This window comes from Triticum urartu, chromosome 6, assembly GCF_003073215.2.
Source record: "Triticum urartu cultivar G1812 chromosome 6, Tu2.1, whole genome shotgun sequence".
NCBI lineage: Eukaryota > Viridiplantae > Streptophyta > Magnoliopsida > Poales > Poaceae > Triticum > Triticum urartu.
This window is the reverse complement of record NC_053027.1, coordinates 570,231,907-570,253,275: the sequence shown is the minus strand read 5'-3', so window position 1 is coordinate 570,253,275 and position 21,369 is coordinate 570,231,907. Positions and strand designations below refer to the sequence as shown.

At 43.5% G+C, this 21,369-nt stretch overlaps 1 pseudogene; it reads right to left on the bottom strand.

Annotated features, from left to right (window-relative positions):
* Window positions 1–778: 778 nt before the first annotated feature.
* On the bottom strand, window positions 779–18,091 carry LOC125517076 (annotated as a pseudogene).
* Window positions 18,092–21,369: the final 3,278 nt, after the last annotated feature.

The following is a 21,369-nucleotide window of genomic DNA, read 5'->3' as shown; positions in this document are numbered from 1 at the left end:
GCTGCCGTCCCTCCGCATCGTCTTCCTCCTCTCTACAAACCCTACGTGCCGTCTTTGTCCTCCGCTGCCGCCCGTCCGCACTGTCTGCTGCCTCCGTTGGACCCATCGATCGTGCCCTGGTCGAGGGCCCCGAATCGTGGGACAACGGCGCGGACCGCCACAAGGGCTTGACGGCGTAACCCCAGGGCGTGGCGGCGTTGCTGCCAGCGAGCAGCCCCTGAAGTGTGTGCCCCCTGACCCATGGGACGACGGCACGGAGGCAATCGCATAACCCAACAGCAGGGCGTGGCGGCGTTGCGGCCAGCGAAGAGCGCCGCTAGGGCGTGCCCTGAATCGAGAGGAACAGGTATGTTCGCTTTGTGTTTGCTTTCTGTAGTCTCAAAGCAGAGCAATGGTCACTGCAAATTTTATCTGAGAATGTGCAACAAAAGCACGTTGAGAAGTTCCTATGAACCCTAATTTATTTCTTGAGAAAGCAAACTTATTTATCCTTGCTCTGTTTTTTGTGTACTAAGATTGTTCGTTTGTACCCAGCATGTGTATGTGATGTGCCCGGCCGCTGTGTGTGCTTCCTGCTAATGTGTGTGCTTCCTGACGTTGTTGAGCATGTGTGTGTGTGTTCGCTGTCGCTGTTTATTAACATTGTCATGCTCTTCTTACTTTTTGCTTAACAATTCATGATTAATACTGAACATTATTTTTTTAATAGATGCCACTTGAACTTAGTTTTAGCTCTCATGTTGTTCAATGAATCATCAAGTAATGTTTTGCGTGGCTTTTATAACTGACACAATGTTTCTGATTTAATGAGAGCCAACCATGCGTTCCTGGCTTCCCCGGCGATGCCGACATGGCAGGGCAGGACCCAGTGGCCATCTTCGGCGCCTTCATGGACTTCGTCAGCGCCGACCTTTGCTTCATCATCTACGGCCACGACCCCTTTGCCGTCGGCATCATCTGGCATCTCGGAATGCAAATTAAATGTGTTCATGGAGTGGGGTGTAATTGTGATTTGTGCAATGGGTTCAGAGTGGAAGGGGCTGTCATTCGCGTTCAGCAGGGGCTGCAAGTTCAATCGCTATAAGCCTGACTTGCAGCGGCAACAACAGATTCGGATGTGGTAAGCTCATTCATTCATTCTCTCAGGAGAAGAGGACCAATTGCTTGCATCTCTTGCTGTATGGTGATGATGACCGGCTCCTGTTAAATCCAATACGACTGCACTTCTTCGCTTCAAGTGGCCATGAAGCTCTGACTCCATCCTCACGACACTCAAACCTGTCTTGATGATTGCATCAGATTGCAACTCTATTATCTTTTCATACCATGATATGCGTGCATGTCTCTTCGGTTCTCAAACAAGAAATACTTTTCTTTCAGATTGCTTTGTAAGTAACATGCAGTGCACAGTTGGTAGCAGATTATGATGCAAGTTTGTTTGTTTTCACTCAAAGCATGATTTTTATGATACATGACGCTACTCTGAGGCTGCTCACTACCAGTCACAGCAAGATGGGGCCCCTGGTGGTCGTCTGAAATTTGATTCCCTGGATGGTCGAGGATCGTTTTGCTTTGAAGTCTGATGTACATTTTTTTAATCTCATGTAGGAAGAAGGTATCCCCCTTATACAAAGATTTCTAGCTTGCCTATGTGTTGTAATGTTAATAAGTGCATTCGGCGAAGAAGAACAAGGTGGCACACAAGGAGTTGACTGAATTGCAGTGGCAGCAGTGTTGTAATATCTAAGAGTTTTGCATCAACTTGGTCTCTTTTCTATGCATAAGTCTGATGCATTGGCCCTTGATTATCAGGAGTCAAGCTTGTGAAGAACAATTTCGTTACTTTAATGACACACACTTGCAGTAAGTCATTCAGAGATATATTCAGTACATGCTAGGTTGCCAAGCTCAGAGCCACATGTTGTCTCCATAAATTCGCTGAAAGCAAAAATCATTTGCCCATAGTCATGTGAAACCTTCTAGAATTGTTTTTAGTATTTTGCATTGCTTGTGCATTTCTTTTTATCACTTCTAATAACCTCATTGATTCATTTTTCCTATCGTCATGTCAATCCTTGCTCTAATTTTTTTGTTACTATGTTGCGCTTCTTGTGCATTTCCATTTTTATCACTTCTAATAATCTCATTGACTGTTTACATCTTGTCGTGTTTACCAAGAACACGAGTGATAATTTTGTTTTATAAGAATACAATAGTGACAATTTTATTTTATTTTCTGACACATTCTCAATTAGGCTTACAAATATTTTACATTGGCAGTAGTTCTGTCATCAAGCTTATGTGTAATGTATTTCTTAGAATGGTGTTGCAACCATTTCTATGTAGGTGGAATGTGTGATGGCACGTATTTCAGCCATTTCTATGTAGGTGGCATGTGTGCTGGCACAAGAAAAGGAAGGCCCTGAACTGAAAGGAGCAACATATATTAATGAATATTGCACTGAGAGAGAGGAGAGAGTTCAATTCTGGTCACTTGATTTCCTGCCCCAACTCCTCTAATAATCATTGATGTGTGTTTGTTCGCTCTAATCCACTCGAATGAAACCATCTGTCTGGTTTAAACATAATCAACAATCTGTCTGGTGTAAATATTTATGAGTAATTTAATTTGTTTGTGCCTACAAACCGATTATAATCTAAACTATGCATGTACAACAAGTGTGCATTGTAATATGTACTCCCTCCGTTCCTAAATATAAGTCTTTTTAGAGATTTCAATGCAGACTACATACAGAGCAAAATGAGTGAATCTATACTCTAAAATATGTCTATATATATCCGTATGTAGTTTTTATCGAGATCTCTTAAAAGACTTATATTTAGAAATAGAGGGAGTACAATTTAGTAAACTCATTGTTGTACAATGCCCACCTACTTGGAAATTGAACTTTGCCTCCTTTCCAAAATACATTATTATTCATGGAGTTTCCTGGGAGTGACAACTTTACGGTGCTTCTTTGCCAGGCTTGCAGTACTTCAGGCCTCTATTCCAACACACACATTCCAGTTGCCATTAGTGAGCAAATGAGATATGAAGTTACCAGCGATATTCATTATATGTGGTAAAAATAATGCTGAGGGAGTCCTGGACTAAGGGGTCCTCGGGCGTCCGGCCTGTTGGACATGGGCCGGACTAATGGGCTGTGAAGATACAAGACCGAAGACTCTCTCCCGTGTCCGGATGGGACTCTCCTTGGCGTGGAAGGCAAGCTTGGCGTCCAAATATGAAGATTCCTTTCTCTATAACTGACTTTGTACAACCCTAGTCCCCTCCGGTGTCTCTATAAACCGGAGGGTTTAGTCCAAAGACGGAGATATAGTCATACAAGCTAGACTTGTAGGGTTTTAGCCATTACGATCTCGTGGTAGATCAACTCTTGTAATACTCATATTCATCAAGATCAATCAAGCAGGAAGTAGGGTATTACCTCCATAGAGAGGGCCCGAACCTGGGTAAACATTGTATCCCCCGTCTCCTGTTACCATCGACCTTAGATGCACAGTTCGGGACTGAAGTAAATATGCCCTAGAAGCAATAATAAAGTTATTATTAATTTCCTTATTTCATGATAAATGTTTATTATTCATTCTAGAATTGTATTAACCTGAAACATGATACATGTGTGAATACATAGACAAACATAATGTCACTAGTATGCCTCTACTTGACTAGCTCGTTGATCAAAGATGGTTATGTTCCCTAACCATAGACATGAGTTGTCATTTGATTAAACGGGATCACATCATTAGGAGAATGATGTGATTGACTTGACCCATTCCGTTAGCTTAGCACTTGATCGTTTAGTTTGTTGCTATTGCTTTCTTCATGACTTATACATGTTCCTATGACTATGAGATTATGCAACTCCCGTTTACCGGAGGAACACTTTGTGTGCTACCAAACGTCACAACGTAACTGGGTGATTATAAAGGTGCTCTACAGGTGTCTCCGAAGGTACTTGTTGAGTTGGCATATTTCGAGATTAGGATTTGTCACTCCGATTGTCGGAGAGGTATCTCTGGGCCCACTCGGTAATGTACATCACTATAAGCCTTGCAAGCATTGTGACTAATGAGTTAGTTGCGGGATGATGTGTTGCGGAACGAGTAAAGAGACTTGCCGGTAACGAGATTGAACTAGGTATTGAGATACCGATCGATGATCGAATCTCGGGCAAGTAACATACCGATGACAAAGGGAACAACGTATGTTGTTATATGGTTCGACAGATAAAGATCTTCATAGAATATGTAGGAGCCAATATGGGCATCTGATACATCTCCGTCGTATCTACTTTTCCAAACACTTTTGCCCTTGTTTTGAACTCTAATTTGTATGATTTGAATGGAACTAACCCAGACTGACGCTGTTTTCAGCAGAATTACCATGATGTTGTTTTATGTCCAGAAAACAAATATTCTCGGAATGACCTGAAACTCCACGGGAGGTCTTAGAAAAAACAATAAAAAATCCTCGCCAAATATGAAGACAAGGAGGCCCACACCCTTTCCACGACCTCGTGCGCCCCCTGTTGACCCTCCGACGCCAACTCCAACTCTATATATTTGCTTTCGGAGAGAAAAAATTAGAGAGAAGAAATCATCGCGTTTTACGATACGGAGCCGCCGCCAAGCCCTAAAACCTCTCGGGAGGGCTGATCTGGAGTTCGTTCGGGGCTCCGGAGAGGGGGATTCGTCGCCGTCGTCATCATCAACCATCCTCCATCACCAATTTCATGATGCTCACCGCCGTGCGTGAGTAATTCCATCGTAGGCTTGCTGGACGGTGATGGGTTGGATGAGATTTATCATGTAATCGAGTTATTTTTTTAGGGTTTGATCCCTAGTGTCCACTAGTTCTGAGATTGATGTTGCTATGACTTTGCTATGCTTAATGCTTGTCACTAGGGCCCGAGTGCCATGATTTCAGATCTGAACCTATTATGTTTTCATGAATATATGTGAGTTCTTGATCGTATCTTGCAAGTCTATAGTCACCTACTATGTGTTATGATCCGGCAACCCCGAAGTGACAATAATCGGGACCACTCCCGGTGATGACCCTAGTTTGAGGAGTTCATGTATTCACTATGTGCTAATGCTTTGTTCCGGTTCTCTATTAAAAGGAGGCCTTAATATCCCTTAGTTTCCAATAGGACCCCGCTGCCGCGGGAGGGTAGGACAAAAGATGTCATGCAAGTTCTTTTCCATAAGCACGTATGACTATATACGGAATACATGCCTACATTACATTGACGAATTGGAGCTAGTTCTGTGTCACCCTATGTTATGACTGTTACATGATGAACCGCATCCGGCATAATTATCCATCACTGATCCGGTGCCTACGAGTTTTCCATATACTGGTTTACGCTTATTTACTTTCCCGCTGCTACTGTTACAATCACTACAAAATACCAAAAACATTACTTTTGTTGTCTTTACTTTTGTTGCCGCTATCACCACTATCATATTACTTTGCTACTAAACACTTTGCTGCAGATACTAAGTTTCCAGGTGTGGTTGAATTGACAACTCAGCTGCTAATACTTGAGAATATTCTTTGGCTCCCCTTGTGTCGAATCAATAAATTTGGGTTGAATACTCTACCCTCGAAAGCTGTTGCGATCCCCTATACTTGTGGGTTATCAAGACTAATTTCTGGCACCGTTGTCGGGGAGCATAGCTCTATTCTTTGAGTCACTTGGGATTTATATCTGCTGGACACTATGAAGAACTTGAGAGATCCAAAAACCAAGATCTATCCCTCAACTACGAGGGAAGGTAAGGAACTGCCATCTAGCTCTGCACTTGATTCACCTTCTGTTATGAGTAAGTTTGCGACACCTACACCTGCTTCTACTATTCGTTCTGATATGTCGCATGTTATTGATGATGCCACTTCTGCTATGCATGATACTTATGATGAAACTGCTTCTATGTCTGATACTACTGTGCCCCTTGGTGATTTTCTAGAAGAACAAATTGCTAGGGCTAGAGAAAGAGAAATTATTGAATCTGAATACGATGATGAAAATATGCCTGTTATTCCTAAAGGTTATCTTTTTGATAAAGATGTTTCTTTAGCTATTTTAGCTTGCAGAGATAGATATGAGCTTAAGAGGTTATTAATTAAATGGAACAAAGAATCACTTAGAGATAGAATGAGACCCGACCCTCCTTTTGCTACTTCACCTATATGTGTTCCTGATAAAGATTATGAATTATCTGTTGATCCTGATATAATTACTTTGGTTGAATCTGATCCCTTTTATGGCTATGAATCTGAAACTGTTGTGGCACATCTTACTAAGTTAAATGATATAGCTGCCCTGTTCACTGATAATGAGAGATCATGTTACCTCTATTTACTCAAAATATTTCCGTTCTCATTAAAGGGTGATGCTAAGATATGGTTTAATTCTCTTGATCCTGGTTGTGTGCGTAGTCCCCAGGATATGATTTATTACTTCTCTGCTAAATATTTCTCTGCTCATAAGAAACAAGCTGCTTTGAGGGAAATATACAACTGTGCAAATTAAAGAAGAGAGTCTCCCACAAGCTTGGGGGAGGCTTCTCAAGTTACTTAATGCTTTGCCTGATCACCCTCTTAAGAAACCTGAAATACTTGATATCTTTTATAATGGACTAACCGATGCTTCCAGAGATTACCTGGATAGTTGTGATGGTTCTCTTTTCAGGGAAAGAACACCGGATGAAGCTGAAATTCTATTGAATAATATGTTAACAAATGAAAATAATTGGGCACCTCCTGAGCCAGCTCCTGCTCCAATTACTGAGCCTATTCCTAAACCAACTCCGAAGAAGAGAGGTGTTTTATTTCTCAGTCCCGAAGATATGCAAGAGGCAAAGAAATCTATGAAATAAAAAGGTATTAAAGCTGAAGACGTTAAGAATTTACCTCCTATTGAAGAAATACATGGTCTTAATTCACCGCCTGTTGAAGAAACATATGATCTCAATTATTTATTTACTGAAGAACCTCCTGATCCCGATATCCCGACACAGGTAGTAAAGGTAAATTCTCTCTATAGATATGATAAAGCTGAAGTCCCTCCTACTAAAATTGCTAGTCAGTGCTTGGATGAGTTTGATAACTTTATGTATAAGCAAGACGACTTCAATGCTTATTTTGGTAGACAATTAAAAGAAAATGCTTATATGATTAGACGCTTGGGTGATTATATGGCTGATATTAAGGGTGAACTTAAACTTATTAGCAAACATGCTTCTATGGTTACCACCCAAGTAGAACAAGTACTTAAAGCTCAAAAAGAAGTACTTAATGAAATGAATAGTAAGAAAAATGATTATGTTGTTAGAGTGGCTACTAGAACTGGTAGAATGACTCAGGAACCTTTGTATCCTGAAGGCCACCCTAAGAGAATCGAGCAAGATTCTTAGAGAAATAATATTGATGTTCCTAGTTCTTTTAAAAAGAAGAAGAAGAAAAATGATAGAACTGTGCAAACTTCTAGTGAACCTATTGCTGAACCACCTGATAATCCAAATGATATATCTATGTGTGATGCTGAAACACAATATCGTAATGAACATGAACCTAGTAAAAATATTAATGATGATGTTCATGATGATGCTCAACCTAGTAATGACAATGATGTAGAAATTGAACCTGCTGTTGATCTTGATAACCCACAATCAAAGAATCAATGTTATGATAAAAGAGACTTTGTTGCTAGGAAACATGGTAAAGAAAGAGAACCTTGGGTTCAGAAACCCATGCCTTTCCCTCCTAAACCATCCAAGGAAAAGGATGATGAGGATTTTGAGCGCTTTGCTGAAATGATTAGGCCTATCTTTTTGCGTATGCGATTAACTGATGTGCTCAAAACAAATCCTTATGCTAAATATATGAAGGATATTATTACTAATAAAAGAAAGATACCGGAAGCTGAGATTTCCACCATGCTTGATAATTATACTTTTAAGGGTTGAATACCAAAGAAACTTGGAGACCCCGGAGTACCTACTATACCTTGCTCCATTAAAAGAAATTATATTAAAACTGCTTTATGTGATCTTGGAGCCGGTGTTAGTGTTATGCCTCTCTCTATATATCGTAGACTTGACTTGAATAAGCTGACACCTACTGAAATATCTTTGCAAATGGCTGATAAATCAACTGCTATACCTGTCAGTATTTGTGAGGATGTGCCTGTTGTGGTTGCAAATGTTACTATTTTAACGGACTTTGTTATACTTGATATTCTCGAGGATGATAGTATGTCTATTATTCTCGGAAGACCTTTTCTTAATACTGCAGGGGCTGTTATTGATTGCAACAAAGGCAATGTCACTTTTCATGTTAATGGTAATGAGCATACGGTACACTTTCCGAGGAAACAACCTCAAGTTCATAGTATCAACTCTATTGGAAAAATTCCATCGATTATATTTGGAGGTTTTGAATTTCCTCTTCCTACTGTCAAGAAAAAAATATGATATTCTTATTATTGGGGATGTGCATATCCCCGTTGAGGTAACTTAGTGTTATTCGAAATTTCTCCGGTTTCCTGATTATCGGAATGAGTTTGTTAACAAGACTTGATCAACCTTGTTAGCGGATTCTTTTTGACGAGCATGAGATGGATGAAACTAGAAGCACAAACTTCTGTACCTTCTTTATACTTTCTGTTATTTATATTAAATAAAGTAAAATTAGTATTTTTCTGTCTGTTATCTGATTATCCGTGCAATATAAAAATATCCCGAAAATAAAAGTCCTCAGAATGCCATGGCAATTTAATATGATTTTTCGGGAATATTTGAGGATTTACTGTGCAAAAATTACCGCGAGAGGAGCTGCCACCTGGCCACGAGGGTGGTGGGCGCCCCACCTATAGGGCGCGCCCCCCTGCCTCGTGGGCCCACGGTGGCCCTCCTCCACTTATTCTAGCACCCATCTTCTTCCTCTGTCTCACACAAACCCGAAAAACCAACTCAAGCACGAGTTCTAGCCACTTTTGCTGTGATTTTCGATCTCCTTGCTCAAAGCACCTCTCGCAAAACTGCTTGGGGAGTTTGTTCCTTGGTATGTGACTCCTTCATTGGTCCAATTAGTTTTTTTTCTAGTACTTTATTCATTGCAAATTTGTGCTGCATAGGTTACCATGTTCTTGAGCTTGCATGTCAAATTTATATGGTTCCAAGTAGTTCTAATGCTTGATATAGGCTCTAGGCACTTGTAGGAGTAGTTGCTATCAGTTTAATTGAGTTTGGTTCACTTTTATTTTGAAGTTCCTAAAAATTTCAGATTATTTCAGAAAATGATGAGGAGATTATTGAGGGGCTCATCGAGCCAAAGCTCGAAGGAAAAGGCACTTAAGCCTAAGTACAATTTGCCACGCACCGCGGAGATTCGGGCATGTGAATGGCCTTCTGAAGATTTCTTGAGAGCAGCCGGTATCTATGAAGATTTTCATGAATTGGCTCACAATGCAGGCCTCACCGCTTTCCTCCATGACTAATGCGATCAGTATCTCTTGCTCACAAATACCTTTGTGCAAAACTTCTATTTTTATCCTAGGAACTCACCACCTATGGTGGAATTTCATTTATATGATGAGCCTAAGGAGATGTCACTTTTTGATTTCTGTTGGATTTGTTTAGTCCCTTTTGAGGGCAAGACAGAAGAACCACATCATGATGATGTGGCTGGGTTTATTGATAACATCACTGTATGAGAAACTAGGAAGGTTTCCGATGCACGAATCACTAGCATACATTTTCCTGTGTTGCGTTACTTTGCATTATTTGCTAGTCGTTGTTTAATTGGATGCGGAAATTCTGGAAACCTTAGTATCCCTGATTTAATTATTCTGCTCCAAGGTTTATATAGTGATAACACTTTTAGTTTGGGCGGTATTATTGCTAGACGGTTAAATATGACCCATACTAAGGGCCCCATCTTTGGAGGCATTTATGCTACACGCCTAGCCGCACATTTTAACATACCTATTAGGCATGCTGAGAAGGAAGAAAAAGTGCTACCCCGTGTTTACCTAGATCATAAAAGTATGGTGGCACATGATTTTATTGTTAAGAATAGGGCAGGGGAGCTTAAATATCAATTGTTCTTTAATAAACATCATCCAGAGACTATCACCTTGCCTGCTCCTTCTTTGTTTGATTTGACTGCAGGCACGTACCTTGTTTCGTTGGCGGCTATTCACGCCTACCGGAACCCTGCACCTACCGAGGAGCCAGAACAGGAACCACACGATGAGCCTCCACGACAATCTGTTTATTCTTGGGATCCAGAAATGAATGTCAGCCAGTGGCAGTCAGAGTCTTCTTCTTCATCACAATATGATCCCAACTATTCCTCCTCGTCACAGTACGACCCCAAAAACTATTATTATGGATATCCGCCAGGCCAGCCGTGGCCATAGACCAACTTAGGCCAAAAGCCTAAGCTTGGGGGAGTACGTGTTTCTCACCGACATTACATTTATGCTCACACACACTCATTGTTAGATGTCGGTGCTCATACTTTTTCATTGTAATATCCATGCTAGTTTATTTTCTTTTTCCTGCTTTCTTCTTGTGTGTTTGTTAAACCTTAAGAAAAACCAAAAAAAATTAGTAGTAGTTTATTTTTCTGCTGTAGTAGTAATAATTGAAAAGAAAACCCAAAAATATTTCCCGTTCTTCTTTTGCTTGTTGGGAGCTTTCCCGTGTAAATAGTTTTATTTCTTTTCTTTTCTTTGGGGGTCAGTAGGAGAAGACCATAATTAAATTGTTGAAGTGGCTCTTATATGCATTATTAATTGATTTAACCAAGAGCCCATATTGCCTTGTCTTCTCCTGTTTATTGAATGCTCGCAGATTCCAGCTTAGTACAATGCACGTGCACTCTTATTATTATTCACACCGTTCGGTCGTGCAAGTGAAAGGCAATTATGATGATATATGATGGACTGACTGAGATGAGAAAAGCTAGTATGAACTCGACCTCTTTTGTTTTTGTAAATATGATGAGTCCGTCGTTCTTGATTCAGCTTATTATGAATAAACATGTTTGCAATGACAATTAGAGATCAGAGTTGCTTGTGCCATGCTTGATTAGCTATGAGTTATAATGATTTACCTTGCGTGCCAACATGCTATTAAGATGGTTATGATGTGGTATGATGGGGTGGTATCCTCCTTTGAATGATTTAAGTGACTTGACTTGGCACATGTTCACGCATGTAGTTGAAACAAAATCAACATAGCCTTCACGATATTTATGTTCATGGTGGATTATATCCTACTCATGCTTGCATCCAATGTTTATTAATTTTAATGCATGTACATGGCTGTTGTCGCTCTCTAGTTGGTCGCTTCCCAGTCTTTTGCTAGCCTTCACCTGTACTAAGCGGGAATACTGCTTGTGCATCCAATCCCTTAAACCCCAAAGTTATTCCAGATGAGTCCACCATACCTTCCTATATGCGGTATCTACCTGCCGTTCCAAGTAAATTTGTATGTGCCAAACTCTAAACCTTCAAATAAACATTATGTTTTGTATGCTCGAATAGCTCATGTATCAACAAAGGTTGTCCTTATCTTCCGTGTTAGGCGGGTTATTCTCAAGAGGAGTGGACTCCGCTCCTCACTCACGAGAAAATGGCTGGTCACCGGGATACCCAGTCCCATGCTTTATTCAAACTAAATCAAAATTAATTGCAAACAAAACTCCCCCTAGGACCTGATGTATGTTGGAGGCGCTCGTTGTTTCGAGCAAGCCATGGATTGATGCTTGTTGGTGGAGGGGGAGTATAAACTTTACCATTCTGTTTGGGAACCGCCTATAATGTGTTTAGCATGGAAGATATCGCCATCTCTTAGTTGTTACGTTGACAATGAAAGTATACCGCTCAAAATACAATTTATCTCTATTGCAAAACCGAGCTCTGGCACCTCTACAAATCCCTGCTTCCCTCTGTGAAGGGCCTATCCATTTAGTGCTGAGTCATCACCCTCTTATTAAAAAGCACTAGCTGGAGAGCACAACTGTCATTTGCATTCATCACTATTAATTTATGTTGGGTATGACTATGATTGGATCTCTTTTACCATGAATTACAATGTCTAGTCAGTCCTTGATCTTTAAAGGTGCTCTGCATTTATGTTTTGCGGTCTCAGAAAGGGCTAGCGAGATACCATCTTGTTATATCATATTATGATTGTTTTGAGAAAGTGTTGTCATCCGAGATTTATTATTATCCCTTGCTAGTTGATTATGCTATTGATATGAGTAATGATGAGACATGAGAATTATTGCAAGTGTGGTTAGTTATGATCTATGCTAAAAACTTGAATGCTGCCTTGACATAGTTACAACAACAAGAGCAAACAGAGTTTGTAAAAGTTTTTTCTTTCTTTCTTTCAGTTTGTCAACTAAATTGCTTGAGGACAAGCAAGGGTTTAAGCTTGGGGGAGTTGATACGTCTTCGTCGTATCTACTTTTCCAAACACTTTTGCCCTTGTTTTGGACTCTAATTTGTATGATTTGAATGGAACTAACCCGGACTGACGTTGTTTTTAGCAGAATTACCATGATGTTGGTTTATGTGCAGAAAACAAATATTCTCGGAATGACCCGAAACTCCACGGGAGGTCTTAGAAAAAACAATAAAAAAATCCTCGCCAAATATGAAGACCATGGGGCCCACACCCTTTCCACGAGGGTGGGGGGCGCCCCCCCCTAGGGCATGCCCCCCTACCTCGTGGGCCCCCTGTTGACCCTCCGACGCAAACTCCAACTCTATATATTTGCTTTCGGAGAGAAAAAATCAGAGAGAAGAAATCATCGCGTTTTACGATACGGAGCCGCCGCCAAGCCCTAAAACCTCTCGGGAGGGCTGATCTGGAGTCCGTTCGGGGCTCCGGAGAGGGGGATTCGTCGCCGTCGTCATCATCAACCATCCTCCATCACCAATTTCATGATGCTCACCACCGTGCGTGAGTAATTCCATCGTAGGCTTGCTGGACAGTGATGAGTTGGATGAGATTTATCATGTAATCGAGTTAGTTTTGTTAGGGTTTGATCCCTAGTATCCACTATGTTCTGAGATTGATGTTGCTATGACTTTGCTATGCTTAATGCTTGTCACTAGGGCCCAAGTGCCATGATTTCAGATCTGAACCTATTATGTTTTCATGAATATATGTGAGTTCTTGATCCTATCTTGCAAGTCTATCGTCACCTACTATGTGTTATGATCCGGCAACCCCGAAGTGACAATAATCGAGACCACTCCCGGTGATGACCCTAGTTTGAGGAGTTCATGTATTCACTATGTGCTAATGCTTTGTTCCGGTTCTCTATTAAAAGGAGGCCTTAATATCCCTTAGTTTCCAATAGGACCCCGCTGCCACGGGAGGGTAGGACAAAATATGTCATGCAAGTTCTTTTCCATAAGCACGTATGACTATATACGGAATACATGCCTACATTACATTGACGAATTGGAGCTAGTTCTGTGTCACCCTATGTTATGACTGTTACATGATGAACCGCATCCGGCATAATTATCCATCGCTGATCCGGTGCCTACGAGTTTTCCATATACTGGTTTACGCTTATTTACTTTCCCGTTGCTACTGTTACAACCACTACGAAGTACCAAAAACATTACTTTTGCTGTCTTTACTTTTGTTGTCGCTATCACCACTATCATATTACTTTGCTACTAAACACTTTGCTGCAGATACTAAGTTTCCAGGTGTGGTTGAATTGACAACTCAGCTGCTAATACTTGAGAATATTCTTTGGCTCCCCTTGTGTCGAATCAATAAATTTGGGTTGAATACTCTACCCTCGAAAGCTGTTGCGATCCCCTATACTTGTGGCTTATCAGCATCCAGGTTTCGCTATTGGTTATTGACCAGAGAAATGTCTCGGTCATGTCTACATAGTTCTCGAACCCATAGGGTCCGCACGCTTAACGTTCGTTGACGATATAGTATTTATGAGTTATGTATGTTGGTAACCGAATGTTGTTCAGAGTTCTGGATAAGATCACGGACATGATGAGGAACTCTGGAATGGTCCGGAGATAAAGTTTGATATATGGGATAATAGTGTTTGGTCTTCGGAAGGGTTCCGGAATTCACCGGAAGGGGTTCCGGATGTTTCCCGAAATGTTTGGGTACAAGAACACTTTATTTGGGCCAAAGGGGAAAGCCCACAAGGTTTTTGGAAAGCGCAAAAGGAAGTTTTGCTGAGTCCAGGGGCTAGACACCAGGGTGCCTGGCGTCTGGGTCCAGACGCCGGGAACCCTGGCGTCTGGCCCTGGAGTCCGAGAAGGACTCTTGCCTTTCGGGTGAAACCGACTTTGTGGAGGCTTTTACTCCAAGTTTCGACCCCAAGTCTCAACATATAAATAGGGGGGTAGGGCTAGCACCCAAGACACACTACTAGGAAAAGGCCTACTAATGGCGCACCAGTTTTGCCTACTAATGGCGCACTACTGGTGCGCCATTAGTATCACACCACTAGTATTTCTTACTAATGGCGCATCACTAGTGCGCCATTAGTATCTGGTATACTAATGGTGCACCACGCAGTGCGCCATTAGTATAGAACACCATGCGCCATTAGTATGCCTCCCAGGGGGCCATATTTAACCATGTGCTTTGGCATACTAATGGCGCACTGTTGTGTGATGCGCCATTAGTATACTTTGGCATACTAATGGCGCACTCTGTAGTGATGCGCCATTAGTATTAATATTAGGTTTTATACTTTTTTACTTTTCTGATTTTTGCACAGGTTACAAAATATATTATTTGACAGAATATAGACAGCAGCACACAGCAACAGCAGATTCATCGAATACAATAGAAGATTAGTCTCCGAATACAATTCATCATATTAGTCTCCGAATTCAAAAGACCGAACAAAGATAAAACATTACAAGTCTCGAGACCGCGAGTATCGAGTTTGTCTTCACACTACAAGTCGATATCGATCATCTAAACTACCATCACATAGAAGAGAGCTGCGGTCATCACGATGAGCATCATCGCAATGAAACTGGTCTTCATCTGGTTCCTCCAACGCTCCCTCCTCTCTCCCGCTAGATAGCGGGCGTATCTAGATTCCGCCTCCGCCCTAGTGGTGTACCCTTTGTAACTGTTACCGCTGAAACGGTGAACCTGTCTCCGACACTCCTCCCAATCGTCGTAGACTCTGGGAACCTTACCCTTGTACATGACATACGACGGCATCTCTATGCACAAGCCAAACAACAGATAATACATACATAAGCAATATATAAGTATGCAACAAAAGGATCGGAAGAGAAAAGCAAGACATGACATTAATAGCACGATTCATGATCCTACTAATAAATAGCATCGATTACATCTAAGTTGAACGACTGTCCAAACCAAAGAGACATACAAGTTCATTAAAGTTTAATTACAACATGAGCCAATCAATGTTTCAAAACTACACATAGCATCACTACTGTCGACTCGACTCATGGGACCGGAGCGTGGATGAAGCCGCCGTCTGTCGTGATGGTCATGAAATCGCGGGCGTTGTCAGCCTACATTTGTAGCGTTCCGTCTATCTCCCTGTTGGACGGTTGATATCTGAGGTAGAACTGCCCCGAGGTATGAAGGACATCTTGATGGATGATGTCCACAAACTCCGACTGGATGCGAAAGAGTTCTTGTCTGATGTCCGCGTCTTGGATTGCCGACAAGCTCGCGGCCCAATCTTTGAGATTATCTGGTAGCAGAAGGTGATGATGATCCCTTACGATCGCCCGCATGTGATGGAGGGCATAGTAGGCATCCTTCTGACCGCCAGGCGGCTGCTTGACGCAGCAGAACTTAGTATTGTGGGCAAACATGTGGTTGTCGTACCTACGAACTGGCCTGGTGAAGGTGCCTCCAGATTTGGCGTAGCCGGGGAGAACATCATCAAGAACTTTCTTGATATTTGTGTAGTCCATCTTGGAGTCACGGTTCAGGTCAAAATACGTGGCCATGGAATATTTCGGGCTTAAGAGGATGAGTGTGCAATGTGTGTCACTGCACAGAACACGGAATTTTAGAAAAAAAGAACGATCGAAATCTAAGAAATCATATGTTACGGGGCGGTTAAGGGATGCCTTACTCGGGAAAGTAAGCCACGAGGAAGTTATCCTTATCTGGGTTTGCCAGAATGACGCCTTCGAGGTGTGAACTCGTGACTTGGCGGTCCCCAGCGCTGCCCAAGAGCTTGGCATGCATGTAGAAGGGGTCGACTATCACGATGTTCGGGGTCTTGTATCTAATGATCCGCATCTCCATACTCAGCGAAAACAGCCGAACGAAGGTGTAGTGCAGCAGATGAAGGTTAAACATAGCAAAGATGTCACCAAACCGCAGGACGATCGTACCCACGATGGCGCCATCCACAAAGCCCTTGCCCTCTGGCACCTTGGCCACGAAAACCGGGTATGCCACATCATTCTCTCTGAGACGCCGCTTCTCCAAAGAAAGAACACTATCATGCAGACTCCGCATAGCACCGGTTGCAGCATTGAGCATATTTGTCGGTAGCATCGCCCTACCCGCCACATGCACCCTCCTCGAGATATCCTTAGGTGAAGGTGGCCCGTCCTGAGCACGGATCGTACTCGGTGCCGGGTGGCTCGCACCCTTGTTACTCTTTCTTTTCCGTCCCTTCTTCTTCTGTTGTAATGGGACCGAGTTCTGCTCACAGACCGCCTTCTTGAGTGTGTTGGGGCTGATAATATTTGGCACCTTGGCTATCTGAGGCTCGATGAAGTCGGCAGCTGGAGGCGTCTCCTAAGAACTGAACGCCAGACGATGCCTGTTGCAACTGGGTTTCTCCGCCGTACCAGCTAGACCGCGGTCGTCTTGGTTGGGTTCTTGAGAAAGAGGCCCGCAGAATTCGTCATCGTACCCATGTTCGGCAAAGTACTTATCGACGTTGCTAAATGTACAGCCATCGTCATTGTCGTCGTCGTCCAGATCCTGTGCCATATGCATGTTCGGATCCTGTGCCATAGGGATGTCCGGCATGTCCGGTAGCGTTGCGGCGGTCTTGCCATGGCTTGGCATCGGCATGACTGGCGGTGTTGTCTTTGGGGTGGTGTCCCCCGCCCCAAACGAATCTGGCTCTTCGGCCAAAGCAGCGGCCAGCTTAGGCAGGTGCTGAGGGTCATCAGATCATCTTCGTCGGCCCCGGCGGGTTGAATCGGAGGTAACAACTCGTCGCAGCCTGGCAACACCCGAACCAGTTGAACCCTATACACGGTGGGTGGCATCGGTTTACCGTGGAACACGGGGTTGCCCGGTTGAACGATTTTGCCCTTGGCGACATTGACCAACTCGTCGTTGACGAAGTGCAGGAGAGTGCACGGAACATCGGCGGCGCCCTGCGAAAACATGTAGGGCGTCAGGGATGCCCAGTCAAAGGCAAGGAGATGAATTCCTCGGCCGAGAGACTTAATTAGTTACCATGATGATGGCGTCAAGCTCGGCTAATGTCGAGGCACCGCCAACGGCGGGCGTGCAACTGACGAAGGGGCCGCTTGATGGCGAGGTGCCGGCCGGCGTACACCCGGGTGCATTAAGCTCCAATGCCGGTGTCGGAGACACGAATACTGCCGCCGCCGGAGACACCAATGGCGCCACCGCCGGAGACACCAATACCGCCGACGCCAGAGACACCAATGGCGCCGCCTGCACGTTGTGCGAGTTGCTGGCCGTTAAGCCGGGAATTGGGGGGCGGCCCCTGTTGGCCACCCGCAATCCACGTCGTTATCCCATGAATCAAGGTAGGCATAATGCCGGTGAGCGTCGATCCCAGTTGTTGTTGCACTTGCTCTTGGACCATCTCCGGAATCCGCGCCACTTGCGCCTTGAGTGCTTCAACCTCACGCGACTGGCTTTCCGAGCTGGTCTTTTTCTCCTTTCGCCCACCAGCGGTATAGTATGACGACCATTTTGTGGACAAGCCTTTGCCGGCCACACAACCAGCTGACGTCGGCTTACTGAGCTTATCCTTGTTTTTCATTACGTTCAACGCCCTACTCAAAGGGGTGTCGAAAGGGGAGCTCTGAGACGACCCCGCGCTACTGCTTTCTTTGTCCTACAGAAGGAACGTGAACCATTTAGAAATATTGGTGATTAATTAGAATGCAACCATATGGAGCTAATGATGGGTTTCGTAGTAATTTCAAAAAAATTCCTACGCACACGCAAGATTATGTGATGCATAGCAACGAGAGGGGAGAGTGTTGTCTACGTACCCAACGCAGACCAACTGCGGAAGCGCTGACACGACGTAGAGGAAGTAGTCGTACGTCTTCACAATCCAACCGATCAAGCACCGAAACTACGGGACCTCCGAGTTCGAGCACACGTTCAGCTCGATGACGATCCTCGGACTCCGATCCAGCAAAGTGTCGGGGAAGAGTTCCGTCAGCACGACGGCGTGGTGACGATCTTGATGCACTACAGCAGCAGGGCTTCGCCTAAACTCCGCTACAGTATTATCGAGGAATATGGTGGCTGGGGGCACCGCACACGGCTAAGGAATAGATCATGTGGATCAACTTGTGTGTTTCTGGGGTGCCTCTGCCTCAGTATATAAAGGACCAAAGGGGGGAGGCTGGTCGGCCACCTTGGGCGCGCCAGGAGAGTCCTACTCCCTCTGGGAGTAGGATTCCCCCCCCCAATCCTAGTTGGAATAGGATTCCTTGAGGGGGGAAAGAGAGAGAGGGGGCCGGCCACCTCTCCTAGTCCTAATAGGACTAGGGGAAGGGGGGAGGCGCACAGCCACCTTGGGCTGCCCCTTTCTCCTTTCCACTAAAGCCCACTAAGGCCCATATAGCTCCCGGGGGGGTTCCGGTAACCTCCCGGTACTCCGGTAAAATCCCGATTTCATCCGGAACACTTCCGATATCCAAACATAGGCTTCCAATATATCAATCTTTACGTCTCGACCATTTCGAGACTCCTCGTCATGTCCGTGATCACATCCGGGACTCCGAACAACCTTCGGTACATCAAAATGCATAAACTCATAATATTACTGTCATCATAACCTTAAGCGTACGGACCCTACGGGTTCGAGAACAGTGTAGACATGACCGAGACACGTCTCCGGTCAATAACCAATAGCGGGACCTGGATGCCCATATTGGCTCCTACATATTCTACGAAGATCTTTATCGGTCAGACCGCATAACAACATACGTTGTTCCCTTTGTCATCGGTATGTTACTTGCCCGAGATTCGATCGTCGGTATCCAATACCTAGTTCAATCTCGTTACCGGCAAGTCTCTTTACTCGTTCCGTAATACATCATCTCACAACTAACATATTAGTTGTAATGCTTGCAAGGCTTATGTGATGTACATTACCGAGAGGGCCCAGAGATACCTCTCCGACAATCGGAGTGACAAATCCTAATCTCGAAATACGCCAACCCAACATCTACCATTGGAGACACCTGTAGAGCTCCTTTATAATCACCCATTTACGTTGTGACGTTTGGTAGCACACAAAGTGTTCCTCCGGTAAACGGGAGTTGCATAATCTCATAGTCATAGGAACATGTATAAGTCATGAAGAAAAGCAATAGCAACATACTAAACGATCGAGTGCTAAGCTAATGGAATGGGACATGTCAATCAGATCATTCAACTAATGATGTGACCTCATTAATCAAATAACAACTCTTTGTTCATGGTTTGGAAACGTAACCATCTTTGATTAACGAGCTAGTCAAGTAGAGGCATACTAGTGACACTCTGTTTGTCTACGTATTCACACATGTATTATGTTTCCGGTTAATACAATTCCAGCATGAATAATAAACATTTATCATGATTATAAGGAAATAAATAATAACATTATTATTGCCTCTAGGGCATATTTCCTTCAGTCTCCCACTTGCACTAGAGTCAATAATCTAGTTCACATCGCCATGTGCTTTAACAGCAATAGTTCACATCACCATGTGATTAACACCCATAGTCCACATCGATATGTGATCAACACCCAAAGGGTTTTACTAGAGTCAGTAATCTAGATCACATCGCTATGTGATTAAAACCCAAAGAGTACTAAGGTGTGATCATGTTTTGCTTGTGAGATAATTTTAGTCAACGGGTCTGTCACATTCAGATCCGTAAGTATTTTGCAAAATTTTATGTCAACAATGCTCTTCACGGAGCTACTCTAGCTGATTTCTCCCACTTTCAATATGTATCTAGATCGAGACTTAGAGTCATCCAGATCTGTGTCAAAACTTGCATCGACGTAACCTTTTACGACGAACCTTTTTGTTCACCTCCATAATTGAGAAATATCTCCTTATTCCACTAAGGATAATTTTGACCGCTGTCCAGTGATCTACTCTTAGATCACTATTGTACTCCCTTGCTTAAAACAGTGTAGGGTATACAATAGATCTGGTACACACCATGGCATACTTTATAGAACCTATGGCTGAGGCATAGGGAATGACTTTCATTCTATTTCTATCTTCTGCCGTGGTCGGGCTTTGAGTCTTACTCAACTTCACACCTTGTAATACAGGCAAGAACTCTTTCTCTGACTGCTCCATTTTTGAACTACTTCAAAATCTTGTCAAGTTATGTACTTATTGAAAAAACTTATCAAGCGTCTTGATCTATCTCTATAGATCTTGATGCTCAATATGTAAGCAGCTTCACCGAAGTCTTTCTTTGAAAAACTCTTTTCAAACACTCCTTTATGCTTTACAGAATAATTCTACTTTATTTCCGATCAACAATATGTCATACACATATACTTATCAGAAATGCTGTAGTGCTCCCACTCACTTTCTTGTAAATACAGGCTTCTCCGGAAGTCTGTATAAAACCAAATGCTTTGATCACACTATCAAAGCACCGTTACTCCGGCACCTCCGAGTTCTTGGCACACGTTCAGCTCGATGACGATCCCCAGGCTCCGATCCAGCAAAGCGTCGGGGAAGAGTTCCGTCAGCACGACGGCGTGGTGACGATCTTGATGTTCTACCGTCGCAGGGCTTCGCCTAAGCACCGCTACAATATGACCGAGGTGGAATATGGTGGAGGGGGGCACCGCACACGGCTAAGGAACGATCACGAAGATCAACTTGTGTGTCTATGGGGTGCCCCCTGCCTCAGTATATAAAGGATGGAGGAGGAGGAGGCCGGCCAAGGCTATTGGTGCGGCCAGGATGGGAGTCCTACTAGGACTCCAAGTCCTAGTAGGAGTCCATCAAGAGGGGAGGAAGGGAGAATGAAGTGGAGGAGAAGGAGAGGTGGCCGGCCCCC